Genomic DNA, 14,395 nt, shown 5'->3' on the forward strand with positions numbered 1-14,395 from the left:
ACTTTTATATGAAGAAAGATTGAGACTGTTGTCCATAGAATGCAGACTAATAATATACAAGATAAAATATATATAAAATACTGTATGGTCTAGAGAAGGTTGGTTGAGAGCTTCTATTCTCCCGGTCTCATAACACAGAACACGGGAAAATTCAATAAAACAAAAGGCAAATTCAAAACGGCGAAAAGGAAATACTTTTTCACACATGTAATAAGATTATGCAGGTCATTAAAGCCAAGAGTTTAGCAAGATTCACAAAGTGATGGGACATTCAGTATATTAAAATTTGTGCTTCAGACAATTAGATATTAGGGTGTGACCTAAAATGGGGAGCAGATTGTCCCACGTCTGCTTTATGTTTGATTCTTACTCCCTCCTATAAAGCATTTTCTATTGGAGACTGTTGGAGACAGGTTGCTGGAATAGATAGACTTTCAGTCTCGTCGAGTATGGCAATTCCTAAACAGAGCTCGTACAATATTAAAAAGGAAGAACTGTAAACATTTCTTCAAAAAAATATTTTTTTAAAAAATTCAAAACTTGATTTTTTGCAGTGTTTGAAATATGAAACATTTTACCCAGTTCTCTATTTGACTTGAGCACTGACAAGAGACTGTCAACATATCGACCCACATGCAAAACAATAACTAGGGGAGGCTGAGAAGTGGACTTTCAGTTCTATACAAAATTTCAAGTTGTTAGAAAAAGAATTCATGCTGAATTGGGGGAGAAAAAAAATCTAAATCTTGAATATTTTGTGGAACTGGAATCCACAACAATTTGTTTTGAAAAACACCAAAATTGTTCCGCAGAGGACACTGTTTCTCAAAACCTGGAAGCCCTGAGAACCTGTGCTCTGCATCAGTCTGTTAGGCAAGCTGCCAAGTAGCCGGTAATACAATTATAGAAATGTAGGACTGGAAGGGATCTCAGTAGGTCATCTAGTCCAGTCCCCTGCACTTTGTCCTGCCTAAACATCTGGACCATTCCCTAAATTCTCTGGATCACCCCCCCAGAAAAGTGTTTGTCTAATCCAGGGGTGGCCAACTTTTGGGTCCAGAGCCACATGTGGCTCTTCAGAGGTTAATATGCGGCTCCTTGTATAGGCACCAACTCCGGGACTGGAGCTACAGGGGCCAACTTTCCAGTGTGCCAGGGGGTGCTCACTGCTCAACCCTGGCTCTGCCACAGGCCCTGCCCCCACTCCACCCCTTCCTGCCCCCTCCCCTGAGCCTGCCGTGCCCTCGCTCCCCTCTTCCCCCAAAAGCCTCCTGCACACCACAAAACAGCTGATCAGGAGGTGCAGGGAGGGAGGGGGAGGTGCTTATCGAAGGGACTGCTGGTGGGTGGGAAGACCTGGGAGTGAGGGGGTGGGGAGAGCTGATGGCATATTACTGTGGCTCTTTGGCAATGTAAATTGGTAAATTTCTCAGACTCAGGTTGGCCACCCCTGTAATCTGTTCTTTAAAACCCCCGTTGATGGAGATTCCACAATCTCCGTAGGTAATTTCTTTGGGAGTTAAGAAATTTTTCCTAACATCTAATCTAAATCTTCTTTCCTACAATTTCATCCCAAGAGCCCATGCTGCTGAGCACCTATACAGGTGGGCAACCAGACAGGTTTTTATAGAACTTTTGTTGAAATCAACATTTCCCACAGAATATTTTGGTTTTGAACAAAATCAGCATTTTCCAATTGAAAAGTGTTGTGTTGGAAAATTTTCAGCCAGTTCTAAAAGCAGTCCTGTTCAGGATGAACACCTGAACATATGCTAAAATCCCACTAGAGTCAATGGAATTTAAGTAGTCCTAGGAGACTTAAAACACATGCTTAAAAGTCAAAAGTCAGATAATTAAAAAATAATCCAGTTACCATTATTCAATCAAGGTCTTGATGCATAAATGCTTTGCTGAATCAGGGTCTAAATAAGAAGAAATATTTGTTGATTCATGCATTGGTGGAATAAGATACTATTCAACCATATCTACTCAGTTCTACTCAGGATCAAGCATTTAAGAAACAAAGACATGTGATCTGTAAACAGACTTACTGTAAATTGTATAAGCCAATGTGAATACAGACAGACCAATTGTTCATTGTAGTGATGTATCTGTAGTACAACCTTTTTTTTTCACAAGTTATCCTTGAACAAGATTTGCTTGTTAATTTGTAAAATATAGAAAACATGTTTTGCACATATTTCATCTATATGAAGTGTTCATGTACTGTTCACTTCAGCTTTGTCTTTGTCTATGTTATTCATTATTTAAACATGAGCTATATAGTCCCCTATATAGTCCTGGCTTCTACTTCCTGACTGGGTGACTGAAACTTTAAAAACCAAGGGTGAGCACTTGGAACAAATATATCTAGAATAATAATAATATATTTGGAAGAAACATAGAATACTGAATACCCTTTACACATACCCCATTATGTGTTTGACTAAATAGATATTCCCATGAATGTCTGCATAAAAATGAACAAGGGAGAAATGAAAGGCAAACCTGAATTCTCAAAGTTAGCCTACTATTCATCTGGCTGCAAAATTGAGACAATTATGGGATTACTTAGGTCGCCTTTTTTACACCACAAACCTGCTCACAACTCAGATTCATTTTAAGCAGAAAGTAACACTGAGCACATGCATGCATAAGAACATAAGAATGGCCATAGTGGGTAGGACCAATGGTCCATGTAGCCCAATACCCTGTCTTCCAGCAGTGGCTGGTTCAGATGCTTCAAAGGGAGTAGGCAGAACAGGGCAATTATCAAGTGACCCATCCCCTGTCATTCAGTCCCAGCTTCTAGAAGAGATTTAGGGACACCCAGAGCATGGAGCTGCATCCATGGTCATCTTGGCCAATAGCCATTGATGATTCTATCCTCCATGAATTTATCTAATTCTTATGTGAAACAAGTTATAATTTTGGCTTTTACAGTATTCCCTGGCAATAAGTTCCACAGGTTGACTGTGCATTGTGTTAAGAAGAACTTCCCTATGTTAGTTTTAAACCTGCCACGTATTAATTTCATTGGGTGACCCCAATTCATGTGTTATGTGAAGGGGTAAATAATATATCATTATTCACTTTGTCCATACCAGTCAGGATTTTATAGACCACTATCGTGTCCAGCCTTAGTCACCTCTTTTCCACACCAAACAGTCCAGTTTTCTTAATCTCACCTTATTTGGAAGTTGTTCCATACCCTTAATCATTGTTGTTCCTTTTTTTGTACTTTTTCCAATTCTAATGTATCTTTTTTGATATGTGGTGACCAGAACTGCACACAGTATTCAAGGTGTGGGCGAACCAGGGATTTTTATATAGTGGCATTATGATATTTACTGTCTCATTATCTATCCCTTTTCTCATGGTTCCTAATGTTTGTTAGCTTTTTTGACTGACGCTGCACATTAAGTAGGTGTATTCAGAGAGCTATCCATGATGTCTCCAAGATCTCTTCAGTGGTAGCAGATAATTTAAAACCCAATCATTTTGTATGTACAGTTGGGATTACATTATCCAATGTTCATTATTTTATATTTATGAACACTGAGTTTCATCTGCCATTTTGTTTCCCAATCACCAAATTTTGTGAGATTCCTTTTTAACTCTTCACAGTCAGCTTTGGATTTATCTGGAGTAATTTTGTATCATCTGCAAACTTTGCCACCTCACTGTTTATCCCTTTTCCCAGATCATTTATGAATAAATTGAACAGAACTGGTCCCAATACAGATCCTTCGGGGACCCTGCTATTTACCACTCTCCACTGTGAAAATTGTTTATTGCTACCCTTTGTTTCCTATCTTTTAACCAGTTACTAATCCAGGAGAGGACTTTACCTCTTCTCCCATAACTGCTTACTTAATTTAGGAGGTACCTTGTCAAAAATTTTATGAAAGTCCAGGTACATTATATCCACTGGATCACTATGTCCTTGTCCACATGTGTTTTGACACCCTCAAATAACTTTTATAGATTAGTGAGGCATAATTGCCCTTTACAAAAGCCATGTTGATTCTTCCCCAACATATTGTGTTCATCCGTCTCTCGGATAATTCTGTTCTTCACTATAGTGTCAACCAATTTGTCTGGTATTTGTTTGATTTACGGGCCTGTAGTTGCCATGATTGCCTCTGGAACCTTTTCAAAAAATCAACGTCACATTAGGTATGCACTAGTCATCCGGTACAGAGGCTGATTTAAGTGATAGATTACATTACATAGTTATTAGTTCTGCAGTTTTATCTATGAGTTCCTTCAGAAGTCTTGGGTAAATACCATGTGCTCCTGATGACTTAGTACTATTTAATTTATCATTTTTTTCTAAAGCCTCCCCAATCAAACACCTCAATCTGGGACAGTTCCTCAGGTTTATCACCTAAAAAAAATGGCTTGTGCAAACCTCCTTCACATTATCTGCAGTGGTGACCAAAGCAAAGAACTTATTTAGCTTTTCTACAATGGCCTTGTCTTCCTCGAGTGCTGCTTTAGCCCCTTCATTGGCTAATAGCCCAACTGATTGTTTGGCAGGCTTCTGATGTACTTACTTTTTTTTTTTCCTTTTCTTTTTTTTTTTTTTTTTGCTGTTAGTTTGTGTCTTTTGCTAGTTGCTCTTCAAATTCCTTTTTGGCCTGGCAAATTATACTTTCAGACCTGACTTGTAAGAATTTATGTTCTTTTCTATTTTCCTCAGTAGGATTTGACTTCCAATTTTGTCTCTAACCATCTTTTACTCTGTTGTTTAATGACAGTGGCATTTTTTTGCTCCTCTTGTTTTGTGGACAGGGAGTATACATATAATTTGAGCTTCCATTTTGGTGTCTTTCAAAAGTTTCCCTGCTACTTGCACTCTCATGACTGTTCCTTTTAATTTCTGTTTAAAAAGGGTAACTGCACAAAAATGACATGGTTAGTTAAAGTTAAATGCTACTCTGGTGGTTTCTGTGGTATTATCCCCCATACCAGGATATTACATTTAATTACATTATGGTTGCAGTTGCTGAGTGGTTTAGCTATATTCACCTCTTGGACCAAATCCCATGTGCCAATTAGGACTAAATCAAGAATTGTCTCTCCCATTGCAGGTTTCAGAAGTAACTGCTCCAAGAAGCCAGTGTCTAAAAACTTCATCTCTGCATCCTGCCCTGAGGCAATGTCTACAGTCAATGTGGGGATAGTTGAAATCCCCCATTATTGGGTTTTCTGTTTTTGTAGCCTCTCTAATCTTCCTGAGCATTTCACAATCACCATCCTGGTCAGGTGGTTGGTAGTATATTCCTACTGCTATATTCTTATTATTCAAACATGGAATTTTGAATTTAATGAATTTATTTTAAAGACATATTTAGTGACTGTCCTGAGGCCATATTTTGAGTGATAACATTTTAAAAGTTTTAGCCATGTAAAGCATCTTTCTAGTTCAAGGACCTTCCCTTGGGTATATTTGGGAAATAGGAAAAAAAACACTATTAAAGAGACCTGAAGATGACAAGAGAGCAAAATTGTTTACTACTACATGACTGCATTTCATATCACTCTTGTTCAAGATTTTCACCCAAGGGCTACTTACTCAAGACTTTTAGCATTTAAAAAGATAGCTACTATCCTAGGGTGACAGCATGAGGATATAGCAAATCCAAGTGTGGAATATTTGAAACAGTGGTGGATCACAAATGCCCACTGTTAGAAGACTGGATTAAGTCTTCATGCTGCTATTCAAACCTGGAGTAAACTGGTATTTTGCCCACAAGATGGTGACTAGCCTATGTGGCAGCCTACTGTTCCTGGAGTAGGTTACCTCCATGTTAGATTTGAGGGGTGGGAGGAATACAACCCCACAGGATTTCTGTCTCATGTCCCTGATTCATGATGAAAAAAGTCAGACTATCAATATTTTTCATGGAAGTAAAAGTTCTGAAGGATTTCATTTCAGAAATAAATATAAAAAATTATGTCAACATTTTCAATCAAAACTAAATAGTGACATTCCCAAATTAAAATTAAAATGTTTCATTTCAAGTCACTTTGTCATTAAACTATGGTCTGCCTAAGGTGCCTCATGGGAGTTGTAGTTCAGGTTCCTCATGTCCCCCTTCTCTCCAACGGGTTGGACTCCAGGCCCAGATTATATGTCTCATAATGTACCAGTGATGCTGCATTGCATTTTCCCCATGAAAAATTTTGATAATCAGAACTGCATTTTCGGTTAACCATTTCAACAGGAAATTCCCAACTATCTCTAGTCAGTCTGTTATTTTCATGCTCCAGACTGTGCATGATGACATTCTGCTGACAGCCTCAAATACAACACCTGACATCTGACCTGGAGGTCCAAGTCATGGGCGCCTTGTGCCCAGTGTTTAATCCAGCCCTAGACTAGAACCCTTCTTTCTATTCCAAAAAAGACTCAAAGGCTGCTACCACTTGGAACTGAAAGAACTCCCCTAGATACTGTTAGAAGCAGTTTTCAGAGTAGCAGCCGTGTTAGTCTGTATTCGCAAAAAGAAAAGGAGTACTAGTGGCACCTTAGAGACTAACCAGTTTATTAGCTATCTTGGCAGTACTGTATACACACAACAATATATTAGTTGTTAACCCTAAACAACCAATGGTATAAAATAAAACTTAGCTGTGAAAACATTACACAAATCCTGATGAGTGTGTAACTATTAGATTATTGTAGAAAAGATGTGGGAAAATTCCTTCTAAAGAAAAAATATCAAAAGAAAAAAAGAGTAGGTAGAACTGTAAGGCTGAGGAGAGAAATTTGTCAGAGGAGAAAGACAGTGAGGGGGCAAACCTTCCCCACAAAAAGAGAGAGAGAGACAGAGGTAGCCTGTGCAAGGGGTAGGGTGGGGAATGGGGGAACTCAGCTGCAGCTGGGCCACTTTGCACCTTACCATCACTGATGTCTCTCACACTGTGGACAAGAGGTCCTCACAATTTGATTGATTTAAGAGGAATGTGGAGGTGAGAACTTTGGGAACAGAAGACTGAGCCCACATTCATTGTTTAGAGCAGAATGTAGAAACTCACCAACCATGCTAGACCAAGAAAACAGGAGAAGGTGAAATAACCTAAGAATTATCATCCTGCACAGCATCTGGAGGGCTATATCCAGTTATTTTGAAAAATAGATTCTCAAAATACAGGGTCTGCATTATTTAAAATGTAATATCCATAATTATGAATAATTTATACCTCAAAGAGAACCATGCAAACAGACTCCCTACACTTGTAAGGGGCCCACTGGACTTCAGAGATACCCCACCTACCCTGAGCACAATTGATGTTCATAGGGCTCTGAAAGGGCACAGAGATTGACCCACACAGTTCTCAAGATCTAGATAAACAAAAAATAGATAAAGAATAGGGGAAGGAATCCAAGCATACAAGCAGCATATGGATGGAATTTTTCACACACATCCTTTTGGGTCCTTCTTTTAGTCCCCAATCTCTTTCTCCAATGGCTGAGGTCAACACAAGGCAGATTATGTCGACCTAACTAGGGAAGTGTCAACACTTACATTTTGCTTCCACTGAAATAACTGCTGATTTAACTCCACCTCCATGAGTGGCATAGAGTCAAGGTCTATGCAGTTAGGTAAACACAGTGTCAGCGGAGACACTGTGTTGTGTACGTTGACTGGTACTGGCTTTCAGGAGCCATCCCACAATGCCCCACACTGACAGTACAATTGATACACGTGCTCCTGGTGAAGATGTGAACTGTAGACAGAAGGAGCAAAGTGTGGCCATACACAAGTGATGTAATTACTGCAGCAGCTCTATGCTGACGTAAGTTAAGTCAACTTAATTTTGTAGTGTAGACATGGCCTAACCTCCTTCTTCCCAGTGTCCTGGCCTTAAAATGTGAAATCTAGTCTTGTCTAGATGGACTTTGTTTCTGGGGCCACCTGTATGGTCTCCCCTGTCTCTGGAGTCCTTGGCCCTATATGTTAATTTCCTCTTTCTTACCATCTAACTCTTTCTTTTCCCAGCTGTAATAAGGACAGGACATGGAGTACTGACTGTGCAAAATGTTTGTAATGGTAGAAACTACAAAAGAAAATAAACCTCAGATTCAATTACAGACAGGGTGAGGGGAGAAGAGAAAGATCAAAGACATCAGGTACATCCCGTAATTAATGGCAGTCAGTGTAATACTACTTGATAACAATATAGAAAAGGTACACTTCAATATGCCAAGCAGTTTAAAAAACAATATTCCAGGAGATGTATATGGTGACTTGTAAGAAACCCCAGAAAGGTGATGCCTTTCTAGTTAATCCAGAGCAAAATGTAGGAACATGGACTGATGGGGAAATTCAAGTGATAAGGATTTGAAAGTCACACAAATTACTAAATTAGTATGAAAAATTGCATCTATTGTAATGTATATGGGAGGGTGAGCAGTATGTACTGTTTAAGGGAACTATGTGTAACCTACTAGTTTCCCTTAGAATTTTCCTTCATTCGAAGGAAATATTTTTCAAACATTTATTACTAATCACTGGATTTCTGGAACAGTGCATGCAGATCTTTGAGTTAGAAGTGGGACCGAATTATAACAGATATTACAAGTTGATCTCTCTCCACAAGATGAGTTCAAAGGAATTGCTGTATTAAGGCTCCGACTCAGCAGATGACTTAAGCATCTGTTTAAATTAATCCACATTCAAAGTACTTAAAAGACATGGTTAAGTCTGTTGAAGCCAGAGGAATTTAGGCACATGATTACTTGCTTTGCTAAACAGGGATCCAGAAATCTCTCCTCCTTTCTCTTTCTATGTGTGCTCTTGTGGAATTTTGTTCAGAAACTGATGATTTTTTTTCATATTGTGTTTTTGGATATGTAGGATTGTTTGTGTATCATTGTAAGGGGAAAGGGAGTTGAGGGTGTCCACTGCTGGTCTTCATTAGTTGGCAATGTGGGTTTGTAGTGGATAATGTAGCAGGCTTGTTTTTGTTGTGAAATAATAGTTTGGCTCTATTGATCAATCTCTGGGCTAGAGGGAGACAAGAGCCCAGCTTGGCCTACTTAGAATTCCTCCCCCCCCTCCTCCCCCACCAAAAAAAAAAAAATCAGCACTAGATAAATGTACATTTACACTACTATTGTCATTTATTGTGTTTCTTGGGAAAGGAGAAAATCCAGTTTGTATGTGGTCTGCCTATGCAGAAGCATTATTATATACATCTTAAATCAAACAGTTTGGGCCTGAACTAGATTTCTAGTGCTGAATGATTTGGTACATACATACAGTCATGCTCATGATTTCCCTACTATCACTGGACATCTGTGACAATCTACAGGAAACAAAGGATTCTGCTTCCTTCAGTGATTTGAAAACAGAAGTTTGGCTGCCAACTTAAACCTTTGTTATACCTGGATATAAGATAGCTCATTTCTCCCAAGTAATTTTTCATCTTCAAAAAACTTTTTGTATTGTTCATTAGTATATGGGCAAAGGACGATCTGGAAGAAAAACAAAACAAAACAAAAACATTTGATCAAAAAAACAAGAACTTTTTTTTAATGCAGGTGGATGAGACCCAAGATATTGCTGGTCAACCATGGACCTGGAAGGATGGGGGAGACCTGAAGTCTTCACAGACTGAGGTCTCCCTTTGGCACCCTTTATGCTTTAATGGGGGGAGGGGAAATGGGGTTTGTGTGTGGTGGGGTAGGATTCAGAAGTGAGCCAAATCTTAGGATTAGGCTGAGGAGAATCTACGTCAAGTAATCGGATGTATAGTGTCAGGCTGTAATTCTGCTCTGGGTCCCCTTAAATGTCTGGTATGGGAGAGGCAGAAGGGTAAGCATACAGCACCTCCCCAAATTAATAAAGTTGCAGCCTGCTTCTTAAATCCATCTCTGTCTCTCTCTTCAGTCACCTGTATCCCCTGCTCAAGATGATTGATTTTGTTCCTACTGAAACCCATAAGAGTTGTCACTGAATACAAGGGGAGCAGTATTAGGTCCCAGGAAAATAGGCATAGTAGACCAAACAGCAGTCTCTATGGAAAAAATGAGCTGGCATTAATGAAACATCTATAGTCAGAAGTTGGTCATGATTACTCTTCCACTTGTAAAAAAGTTATCAAACCATTGGGTATGTTTTTTGTCTTGAATAACCAATAAAGAAATAAGGTGGGGGAGGTAATGGCTCATTGGAGCAACTACTGCTGGTCCCATAAAAGCTTTACCTCACGTACCTTGTCTCTCATATCCTGGGATCAATATGGCTACAACAACACTGCAATACATTTATAGACATAGGAAAAATTCTGGTAGTCCATCATTTTAGCTTCATTTTCAAGATTACCTGTAGCACTTTCAGTTTTAAGCTTGATTGTTTGGTCGTTTAACTTGCAATGGCCTTATTTTACTTTTTATTATTCATTTAGGGCATGATCTAAAGCCCAGTGAAGACCATGGAAAGACTCTGATTCAAAAGACCATGGAACAGGGCCTGGATTTTTAAAATAATGTTTCAGAGCATCTTACAATGACAATATCTTTTTATGATTCACTATTCCTGATTCTATTTATGGCTAAATAAAAACTATAGGTGCCTTGTTTTTTAAAATCAGTTTTATTAAATTCTTTAAAGCCCCAATATAAGAAAGAATCCTGGTTCAGGAAAGCACTTACTATGTGCTTTGCATTAAGCACACGCTTAAATCCCATTAAAGTCAATGAGATTTATGCATACACTTTACGTTATATACATCTTGAAATCATTCCCTGAACTGGGACCTTAATCTTTGCCAAAAATAGGACAACGTCCAGCAGGGGAATTTTCCATATCCATGACTCATAAGTCTAAACCATGAATTTCTTGGAGACAGTTATTGTTTTATTTTTGATCATTAAGAATCCTCACCAGACTTTCACGTAAAGTCTCATCGTTTTTCTCATCATTTTTAAAGTAAATAATTTTTAAAATAATTAAGAATTTTATTAAGAAATTAGTATCTGATCTCTTGTACGTCAGCTATATGCTCTGAGCCATCACTGTCTTGATTTCATGCACAGCCACTTTTTTCCCCCACCCACATCTTGAACCTTTTGTCTCAAGGAATAGAAGTGTCATCTTAGTGTCCAGAAACCATGGTTGAAAAAGAGAGGATTAGATCCTTAGTTGACATATGTTGGTGAAGTCAATGGAGCTATGCTGACTTATACAAGCTGAGGATCTGGCTCAGAAAAGTTCTTTAACACATGCACCTTAGGTTCCATCCTACCTATGTTTAGCAGAGTCATATACCACAATTTGTTTAGAAAACAAACAAACCCCCCCCCCAGAAAAACTCATGTTTATACTGGTCAGGAGGAAACAAGAATGTAAAGGCATCAGTTTGGACTCTTGAGCTTGAACAGAACCTGAATACGAAGACTATTGTACAAGTTAAAATTTGTTCAGCTACAAATATACAATAAATGTGAAACTGAAAGGCATAAAAGCAAGTTGCTAATGTTAATTATTGATTGACAAGAAACTGCATTTTCACAATGGAATAATCTTATTTTAAAGACACTGGTGTTTCAGAAGAGTAAAACAAATATTTCATGCTCCAATACACCATGTGCATACTGCGACTATTTAAAGAATCATTTAAAGTGAGTGACTACTAATTTGGAAAAAGGGTATTTTGCTCAATCTTTTCAGAGTATAATTAAGTGTGTTAACAGATTTTTGTCTAAGCTTAGTAAGTGGGATAAATATTACTTCCGTTCACTAAAATTTAATTTAGTATTTTACTTGCAGCCTGAAATTGGTGCAGACTGCAATAGTTCTGAAAAGGATGTTTCAGTTCCCATAAAAAAAATTCTCCCAATAAGATGTGCTGTTTCTCTGCTATCCCTAATTTTCATTGCACCAGACTTTAAAAGCTAGGACTGTTCACACTCCCCAGCATTTTTTTAAAGTGTTTCAGATAGCTAAATAATAAATCACATTTTCAAGCACTATTTTGGAATTTCTTCAGGAGTAAGACATGAATAAATGTAGATATGTCTGAATTCAAAACCTTGATCACAATCTGCCTGTGATATTTGTTTATGGCTCTCTGTATAATGAGCTGAACCAGAATCCTCGATCAAAAAATCCTCAGCCATGAGAAAAAGCTCAGAGTCAGATCTGGATTTTGTGGTTTCAGCCTTCAGGATTTCATATTAATTCATCCAAAATATCTGGAATAAATGACACTCAGGTATGCTGAGTATGATACATGTGACACACAGTGTCCCATCATTACCAGCAAACAGAGCTGTAAACAGAGGAGTTTGAGTGGGAGTTCTGCTGGAGGAGAAGGTATTCTGTTGGAGGAGAAGAGGCTGGTAGGGGCAGTGTGCTGGGAGAGAAGCTGAGCCCTGATTAGGGGGCAGGGCTTCTTTGACTAGGGGTCCTATAAAGGTAGCCAGCCAGTCAGGCAGTGGCACAGACAGCTGCAGCGGCACAGGATCCAGTAAACAGAGCTGTAAACAGGGGACTTTGAGTGGGAGTTCTGTTGGAGGAGTTTGGGGGGACGACTAAAAGCCAGGCAAAGGAACAGACAGGCTAGTGAAGGGAGTGTGTGGTGTGCTGGTAGTGCTTTTGTGCTCATTGGGGGTTTGTTTTGCTGTGGGTGGTTTGGTTTGTGTTTCCTGGACTAACAGGCCTTAGGTGAGAAGGCGATGACAGATACAGAGGCAGCAGTGGGAGTGACCCAAGCAGTGGAAGACACAATGAAGATGACTGGATGTAGAAGCTGTGGCATGTACATGATCCTGAAAAGGGGTACCTGAAAAGAATTTTGTCTACATGGAGTGTCACCTGATAGGGTTGATGGAAGAGACGATCTGAGGATTAGAGATACAGGTGGTTGAGTTTAGAAGGGGATTGGAGATACATACTGGTTGAGTTTAGAAGGGGGTTCGAGCAGATGATGGAGCAAAGACATGAGGAGGTTGAGGGGAATAGCTCAGACTTGCAGATGGAAGCAGGACCGAAGAACTCTGAGGAGATACTGCTGGGTGAGGAAAGTGGAAAGTGTAAGCATGTGACTAAGAGAATCAGGCAGAGGAAAAGACGGGGCATTGAAGGAGAAATAGAGCTCAGGAACAGGTTTGCGGAGTTAGGAAATGAAGGGGCACAGCAGGTGGTCACTGAAGGTGAGAGGGCAAGGAAAAAGAGAAGATCAGATATTCCTATTAGAAGAGGGCAAGAGTCAATGGAGATAACACCAAATATGAGCCCCAGGAGGATATGGGATGGGTTGCAGAGGATTGCAAGGGACAATAGGATTTGCGAGGACTTGTGGCCAGATGGAACAGGGGATAGACTGGAGAATCGCACCATCGCCAGGAAAAGGCAGGTCTACATGGTTGGGGATTAATTACTGAGAAAAATAGACAGGCCTGTAACAGCAGCTGAACCAGAGAACAGAAGGGTGTGCTGCTGCTGGATGCTAAGATACGGGATGTGGACTGGAGGCTGAAGAGGATCCTAATGGGAGCGGGAAAGAATCCATTGATTATCCTTCATGTGGGAACAAATGATACGGCTAGATTCTCGCTGGAACATATCAAGGGAGACTGCCAGGCTGGGGAAGACGCTTAAGGAAATCAAGGCTCAGGTGATCTTCAGTGAGATTCTGCCTGTTCCTAGAGAAGGGCAACAAAGGTGTGACAAGATTATGATGCTCAACAGATGGCTCAGGCAGTGGTGCTATAAGGAGGGCTTTGGGATGTATGGCCACTGGGAAGCATTCATGGACAGAGGACTGTTCTCTCAGGATGAACTTCACCTGAGTAAGGAGGGAAATAGACTTCTGGGATGGAGGATGGCACAACTGATCAAGAGAGCTTTAAACTAGGAATTCAGGAGAAATGGTTGGGAGATGTCCAGGTAATCACCACTCCAGTTATTCTGGGAAGAATACGAAGTAAGAAAGGATACAGCTGTGGGTAGGAGAATGAACATAAGGCGGAAGGGCAGTGTACATACCAATCTTATAGGTAATATTGGCAGTAAAATGTCTGTGCCCAGTTGGGTAAAGAATGTGAGCAAGGCCAAACAGCAAAAATTAAGATGTTTGTACACCAGTGCAAGGAGCCTAGGTAACAAAATGGAGTAACTAGAGCTACTGGTGCAGGAAGTGAAACCAGATATTATAGGGATAACAGAAACATGGTGGAATAGTCGTCATGACTGGACAACAGGTATTGAAGGGTATGTGCTGTTTAGGAAAGACAGAAATAAAGGCAAAGGTGGTGGAGTAGCATTGTATATCAATGATGAGGTAGACTGTAAAGAAATAAAAAAAGTGATGGAATGGATAAGACAGAATCTGTCTGGGCAAAAAATCATATTGGGGAAGAAAACTACTAGAGCCT

The sequence above is a fragment of the Lepidochelys kempii genome, chromosome 1, assembly GCF_965140265.1.
Source record: "Lepidochelys kempii isolate rLepKem1 chromosome 1, rLepKem1.hap2, whole genome shotgun sequence".
Lineage (NCBI taxonomy): Eukaryota > Metazoa > Chordata > Testudines > Cheloniidae > Lepidochelys > Lepidochelys kempii.